Raw genomic sequence first — 12,266 nt, forward strand, 5'->3', positions numbered from 1 at the left:
TCAACCCACCACACCTTAGCAGGCACTCATTCTGAAGAGTCCTCTGATTTCTCGCCCCTCAGATGTTGAGGGTATCTTGTGTCCCCATGACTACTGCAGTCCATCTCACAGGATTCTGAAGCGGGCCATGGCACTGGGCTCTTGCAATCTTGGGAGCGAAGAGCTGTTCATGAGAGAAAGGGTGGTGCTGGTGCTAGCCTGGAAAGTGCACCTGTAAGAAATGCAGGATGGTCCAGTTGCCTGCCCAGATCCTGGTGGAGCTTTAGAAACCTCTGGGTTAATGAAAGATGTGTGTGACAGGAGGAAGAGTATCATCTACGTTAATAAAAAGAGTGAAACTACACTATGCTCACGGTTATGTCATTTTCATTCTCAAAAACAATTATCCCGGTTTTCCCCAGAAACATAAAATGGGCAGTTTGGTATTAATAACATCTGTGAGGACTTTAGAAAGTCCCCCAGGCATGGGCACAAACTCAGCAAGGGGCAGCTACCGTTGAAAACACCAGAACGTCTACCTTCAAAAAGGCTCGCCAAGTCTTCCCGCAAGCTTGCAAGAAAGGTCAGAAAAGGGACTGCAGTTCAGAAACCCTCGGAGAAGATGAGGGTCGGTGTGAACAAGCCCAGCGAGGGCCGCCGGTTTCCCAGTTTTGTTTTGTTTTGGTGTTTTGTTTTGTTTTGTTTTGTTTTGTTTTTTGTCAACGAAAAAGCGCTGCAGTGCCCGCGCCCTCCAGGGAGGGCGCTAAATACCAAGGGTGCAGTTGGGGCGGCGATCGGACCTCGAGAGGGTGGCTTTCAATCTGGTCCGCTAGTTGCTTATAAAAGGAGGTAAGCACGCCGGACTCCACCGTCATACTTTTCTGTGCATTCTTCGTGAACTGGACTTGGCTGTCTTTAACAGGCCGCAGCCGCAGCTTCCACGTGGAAATGTCCAGGGGACCTTGACGCAGCGCAGAGACTGGCCCAGAGCTTCTTGGCGCAGGACAGCACCCATCCGTGGCCTCCTAGCTGTGTCTTCCGTCCGTAGTAGTCCAGAGTTGGGACGCTAGACTTTGAGGGTTTCTATATATTCAAACTGTGGATTCTGCTATAGGACTTTGAAGTTAACATACCAAAACTATGTGGCTTGGCTTAGAGTGGTTTTTAAGCTGTGTATGCTAAGCACCAGAGTGAATTTCTCGAAGTAGGAGCTGTGGCTAGAGTAGGCGTAGGCAGTTCTCCTTCTCTGGCCATTGTCTGATCATGCGGGTTAAGCCATGGTTGGGCCTGTTTGGAGGTTTTGCAATCCAAAGGAAAAGTGTTCACTACATATGTCATGTAATCAGATGGGTGGAGACTTTTGCACTTAAGTGGAGTTGACTTCAGTCACCTGAGGCCACCCACAGGTAGAGATGATCCCTCTGGAATCATCTCACATGTAGGTCTTGAAGATTGAGTCAAAGTCAAAAGCTCTGGCTGGAGCTGGAGCTCTGGGGCAGAGTGCTTGCCTCGCATGAGGCACTGGATTCAGTCCTCTGCACCACATAAAAATGAAGGCATGATGTCCATCTACAACTACAAAAATAAATAAATACATAGATAAATAAATAAACAGTCAAAGGCTCTAAATTAGAGCTATCTGAAAGTTTTGAAATATGCATTTCAGAATCCTACAATTAACAGATTTGAAAACTTCCTGAGCCAGTAAGAGTGTTATTGGGTGTGTACCTGAAGGGGATTTGTGAAGGTGCAAGACTCAAGTGAAATCTGCATACAGTTTGACATGTAACCTTATTGTGCAAAATAAACTAGGTAACTAATGATTTTTATTCCAATAACCAGGAAATCAAGTCATTTCAGACTGGTCAATCAATGTCTGAACAAAAACCACAACTTACTGAAATGTTTATCAACCAAATGTGAACCTTACAAGGAGGTCCTGGGCTGATCTTGACTGTTAAAACAACTGTCTCTTGGTCAGGTGTATGGGAAGTCAGAACCTCGGGTGTGGGATTCACTGAGCTAAGCAGGGGGAGAAGATGTGCCTTCTCCAACTGCCAGCAAGCAGGAGGGGAGAAGCAAGCCACATGTTCTGGTTATATGTGACCTTAATCAGTCATAGAAAAGGGCACTGTGATGATATTTCTCTCTTCTGAAACACTCTTACAGTCTCTCTGAGCTGAGAACCTAGGTGTTTCCCTGATTGCACAACACCCCTAGGAAGGCTAGAATAGCAGACTTCTGGGGTCAAGAGGTAATATGTGGGGACACCATGTCTCAGTAAGAAACCAGGAAGAAATTACAATGTGGGGAAAACAGGAATGCACAGCCTGGGTGATGAATGGCAAGCACATTGTGCAGATATTTCCAGACCACCAGGAATGAGGGTGACCCAAGGATTCAGGAAATTGAGGAGACATTCACAGCTAAAATAGGGCAAATACTTGGAAACTTGCCTGTGCTGTTCTTTATAATTGGAACATCCTCTCCCCATTTCCTCTCACTGTTCTTTTTCTTCATTGAAATTTTTCCCGATATTTCTACATGAGCCAGATGCCTCTTTATATTTCTAGATGTGAGCCAGCTGGCTCTGAAGATTTTGTGCTCTGCTGGGAACCACAGAGTGGATATTAACTGATTTTAAGTTTTGCCTGTTGCTGAGTAACTGTTTGCACCCTACTCTCCCATTTGGACTGAAATTATCACAGTATAGATAATGGTTTGCTGAATGGTTTTTACCCATAGTGCTGAGCACCCTTTTGGGCATAGAGCCAAGATGCCCAATATTGATAATTCAGAATGGAGGCAGGCAGGGCTAGAGAGCACTTCTACATTTCCTGGCATCAGTGCTCCTGCCTTCTCACCCTGTGCCCATGCAAGAACCCGACAGATATCCAAGGGTCCTGACAGCAATTACCAGCTTTTAAAGACTCCAAGTCAATTCCCTTAATAATGTAGGGTTCTTGCCTTGTAGTTAGCGATAGTGCTGATTTGCGTAACTATTCCTCCCTCTAGGCAGCAAATCAAAAGATTCATCTCTTTTCTAGCTATTTAGAGTGAAGCACTGAAACAAGTACCAAAATTGATGGTATTTTTTGTTTCTAGATTCCCACCATTTCTTGATCTCTCAAACACACAGTAAAGTATGAACTGATTTTTTTGGCTCCTGTGTTGAATGGACCTATCAGGGGCTCCGCCTTTTTTGAAACTGTCTTTCTGACATTGTCTTTTGTTCTTCACTAATTATTCCAGACTTTAATTTCTTAGATGGCTTATACCCTCCTTGGCAAGAGAGATTGGAGATGAAGCTATAATCATAGTGCACATTATAATTGTATATACATGGGACAAAAGTTGTAAGGTTGAATATCAGCTTTCCTCTTAATGTGTGGTATTGCTAATTTGCTAGTATAAAAACAAAATTCCTTGGGCTGGGGATGTAACTTAGTGGTAGACTGCATGTGCCTACCATGCGTGAGGCCCCAGGTTCAATCCTCAAAAATGGGGAAAAAAAACCCACACCAATCAAAGCCTATGGAACAGAGACTGTGGTAGTGTCAAAGCAACCAGAAATATTAAAATGTTTCTTTCAGTGAGAGAGGGTATGGCATTGAGGGGTGATAGAATTGGGAAGCTAAATGTTTATAAGAGCTGCTAATTGAAAAGAGAGGCAACAGCAAATCAGATGGAGATGGCAGGGTTTCACATGGTGAATTTAAAATATGCTTGTCTTTCTCAGTTGAGAGGAAACCTAGAGCAAGTTGTTCTGAGAAGTTGAGCATGTTGGTCCTCCACCAAGAAAATAATTACACATATAAATATAAGATGAACATATTGAGTCAGTGCTCACTATCCTTGGGGGATGAGTCCCAGAACCCCATAGATACTTGGATGCTAACTCCTTCTATAAAATGGCATAGTATTCATCTCCAATCAGTGTAAGAGGTGCACCTTCCAACCTCTAATGGACCAGCCCTTGGGTATAGGGAGGGGCCAGCCCTTCATTAGGGGGGTTCTTCTTCCTTCCATATAAACCACCTAAGAAATTAAAGTCTAGAATAATTAGTGAAGGACAAAAGACAATGTCAGAAAGACAGTTTCAAAAAGGTAGAGCCCCTGATAGGTCCAGTCCACACAGGAGCTGGAGCTAGACAATTATAAAATGTGCCCCATGGTTGACTTAAGGGGGACACATCAAAGGGAGGGATAAGGTTTCAGGGGTGGAGTCTTGCTTCTTGATATCTTACAGTCAGCAGGTTGATTGGCATCTTGGCAGTTCACACCTATCTCAGAGGGGCTGTGCGGCTACAGCAGGTCACCCCATCTCCAGTGCTATGTGGGACTTTTGGCAGAGCTGAGGGGGAAGTTCACCTGCACCAGGCAGTCTATCCCTGTGGGGGTGCCATGGGACATTCCAGTGCCAGACCCATCCCCTCACTGGTTGTGATGTTGATATTCCACATATAACCCACATATGGCTCTTGACACTTAGGGTGTTGTGATACCTTGGGGGAGCCTGATATAAAGCCACCAGCTGCAAATATGCTTCACATAATTCTCTCTGCCATATGACAACCCAGTGGGATTGGTAACTTTATCCCATTTTTACTAAGGCCTGGAAATCTGGTGGAGAGGGGCTGGGGTATGATGGCCATGGGTAAAGAGAACCTAATCTTGGGCCGGGGATGTGGCTCAAGTGGTAACGTGCTGCTTGCCTGGCATGCGTGGGGCGCTGGGTTCGATCCTCAGCACCACATAAAATAAAATAAAGATGTTGTGTCCACTGAAAACTGAAAAATAAATATTAAAAAAATTCTCTCTCTCTCTCTCTTTCTCTCTTTTTAAAGAGAGAGAGAGAGAACCTAATCTTGAGTGACTGTCTTCAGGCCTTGTGCAAGACCAAAGGGTGAAGCCATCATAGGGTAGCATCCCCTGAAACATATATAGGAGTTCCCTATTTCATCATGACAGCTATGGGTTAGTCAAATGAAGTCCCAATCTTAAATTATTTGAGTGTTAAATCCCTTCGAGTTGATTTTTATACAGGGTGAAAGGTAAGGGTCAAGTTTCCATTTTCCCAGCTTATTGAAAGACTGTACTTTCTATAATACTTTTTTGGCAGCTTTGTCAAGAATCAGTTGGCTATAGATATGTGGGTTGATGACTAGGCTCTTTATTTTGTTCCCATTTGGTCTGTTTTTATTATAACACTATTCTGCTTTGCTTATTTTAGCTTTTTCATATATTTTGAAGTCAGATAGCGTAATGCTTCCTACTCTGTTCTTCTTATTCAGGATTGTTTTTGCTATTAGGTTTTTTTTTTAACAATTCCATATGAATATTAAGATTGCACAATCTCATTCATATGGAATCTAAAAAAAGTTAATCTCAGAGAAGTTGTGAATAGAATAATGGCTAACAGAGACCAGAAAGAGTAGTGGAGAGGGAGGGATAGGGCAAAGTTGATCAAAGGGTACTAAGTTACAGTTAGGTAGGAGCAGCAAGGATGCACAGTGGGTAACTATTGGTAACCACAAGTACTGTATATTTCAAAAAAAAAGCCAGAAGGATTTTCAATGCTTTTAAATCGCAAATTATGTGTTTGAGGAGATACATATACTTACCCTGACCTGAACACAATGTATACATGGATCAAAACATTACAGGATACCCCAGAAATATATACAATTTTGTCAATTAAAAATAAATAATTTTTAAAATGAGTCCTGAATTGCCCTTGAGCAAATCTTTAAGAAATTTTTCCATCTTTCTTGAGTCTTCCCTTCCTTATCTATAAACTATGAGGATTTTGTCAGTATCACCTCCAAGACCCCTGGAATTTCATTTATTCAGGCATGAATAAGCATCTTCTACATGCCAAGTGTTATTCTGGCACCAAGGATAGAGCAGAAACAAAATATGCCAAAAAAAAAAAAAAAAACAGAGTCCTGTTCTTATTCCATAGGTGGAAATGCTAATAATCAAATCAAACCTGTTTATAAAAGAAGGTGGTATTGCTTATAGCCATGCTCTGGGGAAGGACAGACTTCAAGTTGGTGGTCTAGGAAGATGGCGGATGGCACCTGGCCACCCCACTGCAGGAGATGATGGCAAAGTAAGCCAGGGCAGGAAAGACAGAAGTGAATTGGGGAGGCTTGGGATTCCATAGGATTTCGGGCCTATGGGAGCTGCCCCAAGTGCTCATGGCTAAGAAAAACATTTGTGCCTCCCACCACCTTCACCACTTATAATAAGCCTTGCCCTTCTGGAATCCATCGCAGTCTTTCTGGGCCTTCTTGCTGTCTCTGGCATATTAACACACTGTGCCCTCCTTTTCTCAGGCTCACTCAATTGCTCTCTGTTCTTAAGGTTTATGAGCTAATTCCCAGGACCAGCTAATAGGTATCTAGAGACTTCTCAGCCACTGTACCTGTTCTGAGCTCGTCAACAGGCTTCCTAGAGGAAGGGAACATTCTGGAAGACTTCAGAGATTTGCTTGGCCAGAGATCAGAGGTCAGCTACAAAGAAGGAGGTTGCCTGAACAGCAATTTCTGTGTCCTGCTAAAAACACTGACCCTTTTGTTCTCATGTGTGCACGTGAACACACCATACACACACACACACACCCTGGAAACTGGCAAATTTTCATTTTCCCTTTCTCTTCCCAGATTGTGCCCCACTCCTCATAACCAGAACAGACTGTAACAATCCTCAACTGAAATCTGAGAGCGTATCCATGACTGCTAAGACACTGGGGTCAGTTGTGCCAGACTTCACTAGGTCACAGCATTTGAAGGACTGAAAGCTCCAACTATTTAGGATTCCTAGTCATGTAGTTCACAACACATGGGGAAAGGAGGCCAGTTAATCAAAGTTTATGTTCCAGTAGGATCAGGGAACCACAGCAGAATTAAGAGGTTCCATACAGAGGCCTAAGTGAAGCAGGGGGATCCAGCCCCACAGCATCTGGCACTGAGCCCTGTTTGCCGAGTGGCTCCTTTCCCCATGTGCCTGTTTCCCTGCACAGGCTAACATACCACAGACTCTCACATGTGCCTTCCCCTGGGGATGACTTCTGCTCGGAAAAGGATTCCCTCAGCAGGGAAGTGCTGGTGGCCATCCCTGGGCTGCCAGGTCACCTGGGGAAAGGCATTCTACCTACTACATAGCACCATCCATGCCTGCGGGCACCATAAGGGAAAGGACTGGTTAAGGCACGCAGCTCACAGCTGTGGACTGTTTGGAAAAACAGTTTGGAAAACCTGCTTAGGCCAACAGAGTTTCCCATCTTGCACCTCTCAGGTGCCGACCTCCACGCAAGGACTTCAGAGGAACAATGACCCAAATGGGGTTAAGAGAAACGACATATCAGTGACCCCCCCTTGAAGAGTGTTTCTGAAAAGAGACTCTAGAGTCCGTCAAGGAGTTCAAGAGGGCGGCACGACCGCAGCGGCCCTGTGGTGGCTCTCCGTGTTCTCTCACAGCCGAGATGTCAGACAGCACAGGACGGCAACCTGCGCGATGGTCACGCGCCCTGCAGCTGGAGGCAGGGGCGACAAGATGTCTTTGCGGCCGCTGGGTCCTCGGTTGCTGGAGCGCCAGCGCCCTCACGCTTTAAGCCGCAACAGATGCTGAAGGCCCCGCAGGGAATTAAGCGTGCGCGCGAGGACCACGCCCTTCCGGTGGCGCGCTAAGACCCTAGAGCGAAGAGGCAGAAGGAAACCAGCGTAGCAGAAACTGACCAGGAGCAGCAACTGGCTGCTTACACTGTCAAAAGCGTCGCCACCCAACCGTTATACAGGGCTGTGGATGCTGTACCCACCAATGGGCTGAAGAGGCTCTGCAGCCCTAGAGTCCCATTGGCTGCTCCGTGGAGTTCTTTGTCCAATCAGACAAGACCTGGCAAGTCGCCTCTTTTGCATACAGCCCTGAAGGCCTCAGCTCGGGGCCAGCTCGGTCCGCTGGGCGCCTCCTTGCCTTGGAAGCCTGCGGCTCTTGGGATAGCTAGCTCCCAGCGCTCGAATCTCCGTGCCGCCTGTGCTGGTTGGAAGGCGGAGGAGCCGGCGTTTCGCCTCAGCGCGCTCTTTAGGTGCTACCCGCCGAGGTTGGGTAATTGGAACGGGAAGAGTCTGGGGAAAAGGTACACAGAGGCGCGTGCCAGCGTCTTACGGGGGGAAAAGTGAATGCTCCCCCTAAAAGCGAGATCTAGGCGCTTGTGTTCCATCTTAGGGGAAAGCAGAGGGGCCGACCAGGGCAGAGTAAAGAACTTTCAGGAAATGGTAAGCAGGAATAACCAGAATAGTTCCTGACACTGGAGTTAATACGGCTTCGAATTCTGGTCTCTGTGGTCTGAGTTCACCTTCGCCGAAAATCTGGAGAGGCCTACTGCTTTGATGCCAAGTTCCCCCGGGAGATATGGGGAGTTTGGGGAAAGCTTCTGCCTGCATTTGCGGTTTTCCAAGTGCCTTTTAGCTCAAAGCCGTCACCTTCCCAAGGTGGAGTATGTGGGGAGGGGCATACTGGACTACTCCTGGCTCGAACTCCAAGTTTTGTTTTTTTTGTTTTGTTTTGTTATTACCGGGAATTGAACTCAGGTGAGCTTAACCACTGAGCCACATTCCCATCCTTTTTTAAAATTTTATTTAGAGACAGGGTCTCACTGAGTTGCTGAGGCTGACTTTGAATTGCGATCCTCCTGCCTTTGCCTTTTGAGCCACTGGGATTACAGGTGTGCACCACCACACCTGCTCACACTCCCAAGTTTTATGAGGTATGTCAAGCCTCAGTTTGGCCACATCTCTTTAGGGTTACAGGTGGGTGCTGACTCTACCAGTCGCAATCCTTTGGGTGGGAGACCTGGGCCTAGGTAAGAGGTTCTAAGGGCCAGGGGCTTGAGAGGGTGCAACCGGGGAGGCCAGGCTGCTCTGGTGACTGCAAAAGGACAGCACCCTGCAGCCCACCCAGTCTAATGACCAAGGACTCCAAAGCCTAGTACAGAGAGTATCAACCTTATAATTAAGAAAAGAAAGAAATCTTTGAAAGTACCCAGAAGTTGCTTATGCACAGGGAAACATACTGGTCCTAGTCACAAGACAAATTCAGTGGCAGATCCGCATAGAATTGAACTCTTAACAAGACATGCTGTTCTGCAAACAGGAGCCATGAGGCATGTGTCTATTACTAACATGTTACGCTTCCTGACAGTGTTTTTAAAACTTGTCTACTCTTGTTTGTACCAGCAAGGGTCCTATAAAAAGTACTTCAGCATCCTCCTTTGTCCGTTGAGTTTAATTCTGACTGGCTGACTTAATCTCTTAGGCTGTGTCAGTGGCAGCATTTTTAGTTGACATTTCTTCATTTACAAATGGAATACTTATAAATTCAATACTTATTTGCCAAATAGAAGTGTCTTAATAGCACATCCCTCTTAATGAATGAAAATTTAATTATAAACTCAAAGTCCAAAAGATTATCTTTCCAGAGGCAGGGGAAGACTTCAGGGTCTTCAGTCTCCAAACTGAGTGAAAGTCTCTGAGGGAATCAGCCCCTTTACACAGGACACAGGTGCAAGGGGCACCTCCCCCTGCCCACCCCACAATTCATGGGAGCCTCACTTTCACGGTGATGGCAGCTGTCCTCTGCTTATCATGTGCCCCCCCCCCCACCTTCCCTTGAGAAAATGCTGGGCAGAGGCTAGGGCTGGTCTTTAGGCTGACTTGCTGTCAGGGCAGGGGCAGCTGACCCATCCTGGAGGCCTGACAGAGATCTTCAGAGCTCACTCGTATTTCACACACAGCCTCCAGTCTTCTGAGATGAGAAGGATGTGCTCAAGAGCACAGCCTCTTGAGAAGTTCCCAAGGGAAGCTGAGAGCAGTCCATCTGAAATCTGAATGAGGGGCACTGCCAGAAACCCACATGGGTCTTGAATGCTGAACTGGTTTCCTTGCAATGGAGTATTCCAAGTATAGTTGGTCCTCCACCTGTGGGCTCCACATTTGTGTTCAACTAAACACAGATCAAAAACACTCAGGGTGGGAGGGAGTGTACTTAGCAAACATTTTTTTTCTTGTGAGTGTGCCCTTTATAGTACAGTAGAATATTTACACAGCACTTACATTGCATTAAATATTCTGTTATCTAGAGATGATTTAAGGCACACAGGAGGATGTGTGGGATTGATAAACAAAAAGGACTTGAGTACTACCAGTGTCCACAGGTCCTGAAACCCATCCCTGTGGATACAAAAGAAATGTCATGATACAAAAGAACTGTCATATGGCCCAAAACTTTCCCAATATGTATATGATTATAATACTCCAAAAACGTCTATGGTTCTTCTCACCAATTTTGTTCCCAAGATGTGAAAGGGTGCTAGTTACAGAAACCCAAAAAGAAAGGCAGGAACTGGAGCCTGGTGTCCTCCCACACAAAGCAATGAGCATGGACATCCCTGCCCCTCCCCACCCCTTCTCGTATTGATATTCCCATCATCCCCCTCATGACCCCATCCCATTCCCCTATTCCTGTCCCATAGGCAACCAGTCCTCTGGGCTCCACTGTTTCATGTCTGAAGTGTTCTTTTAAGCCATGGGTAGCTGTTATGAGTGCATGTTTTAAGTCTGGTCCCATTTTCATGCTTTCTGCGGTATCCAGCCCCTACCCATGTGGCACACATCTGGCTTATTATTCCCAGGCTGTAGTATCCCTGTGTCCCCATCCCCACTGCACCCTCCACCCCTCCAGCAAAGGGCACTGGATGTCCACCATGCCTGGCCCAAACCAGTACAGGGACACCAAACATGTAAACCTTTGTGGGTGTGTGGCAGTGGATGCCTGTGGAATGTAACACCCAGTGGGGTGGGGACTGCTGGTCCTCAGGTCACTGTACCCTTCATCTGAGGGATGCTGCCAGACATTGGGAGTGACATGCCCTCTGCACCAGCAGCAAAAGCTGGAGGCTGGAGCTGGGCAGCCACTTCCTCATCTCCACCAGCCCCCAGGGAGGAACCATTGTGGGTGCACAATTTGTTACTCAAAAACCGACATGAGTTGAAGCATCCCTCTCCCTGGGAACCTGAGCTTTTGGGGCTTTGTGTATGGACCGTGATGCCACAAAACTTACGCCAAAATCTTCTCCACCCCATGATGGTATTAGGAGGTAAGGCCTTTGGGGGTGAAGTTATGAGACTGGAACCTCTGATGGGACCAGGGTTCTCACCAGATCAGAGGGAACTCAGGGAGCCCCTGCCACAGGAGGACACAGTGAGAAGGGGCAATTGTGCACTACAAGTAGCCCTCACCAGGTGGGAGTCTGGTCTAAAGACAAGGGAAGGAGGCCCATTCCCCACTGGTGCAGTTGAGGACAAGGCTATAAGCACAGGGAGGCTGCAGGCAGGGGCCCACTCCCCCACAGTGAAAAGGCCAAGGGCCAGATCTAGTGGGGCCTGGTGACAAGAGGGCTAGAAGGTGTGGATAGGGCCAGGGCTTCACTGGGCACAGGCACTGATGTGAACAGGACAGAAGGGAGCCTTCTTCTGAGCAGGAGATGGAGTAGAGTGGAGGTGTTCTTGTGCCAGCCACACTGTGCATTCCTCTCCTGGAGCCAGATATGGATGTCTCTCAGTGCTCAGGTTTATGTGGAGAGGCCTCAGGCCTGGCTGGCAGCGGGCAGCTGGGATGCAGGCTGGAGGCCTTCCCATTAAGCACTGCTTTTTCCAAGATCCAGTTGGCCTTGCTGGAGACGGAGGCCTGAGGATAGGGCCCTGGGAACTCCCTAGTGCTGATCACACATCTTAGGGGTCAGTCAGGGATGTTCATTAGGCTCTTTACCAAGGTCAAATGGTTTTTCTGGGCCAATATTTAGAATCAGGGTGAACCAGTCACTCTTTCCATGACACAAAAAGGCAGTGTGTTCCAGTCTGTTCAGAATTCCTTACATCTGCCACTTGTGAGGGAGGAGAGAGTTTCCACCCCACAGCTGACTTAAGAATTCTGACTTCCACATCCACCCCCCACACCATCAGACTACAGAGACCTCAAGGGGGAAGGCTGCTTTCCCATCACCTCCCACCCCTCATCCCATTCTTCTGACACCCATGAAGCTGTGGCTCCCCTCTGGGCTACAGGGAACCCCACCCTGGATACACAGCCACCCTCGCTATCTGAAGGGTTCCTCACCCCACCATCCCTAGGTGATGTCTGGTCATTGGCCTGCCTATAGCAAGAATCCTGTTAGCTGGGTCCAGCTAGAGCCACTCACCTGTGTCTGTTCCTAGTCACCTTCCAGC

Source organism: Marmota monax, unplaced genomic scaffold (assembly GCF_021218885.2).
Source record: "Marmota monax isolate L192 unplaced genomic scaffold, Marmota_monax_Labrador192_F-V1.1 WCK01_AAM20220418_F8-fsc00523, whole genome shotgun sequence".
NCBI classification, from domain to species: Eukaryota; Metazoa; Chordata; class Mammalia; order Rodentia; family Sciuridae; genus Marmota; species Marmota monax.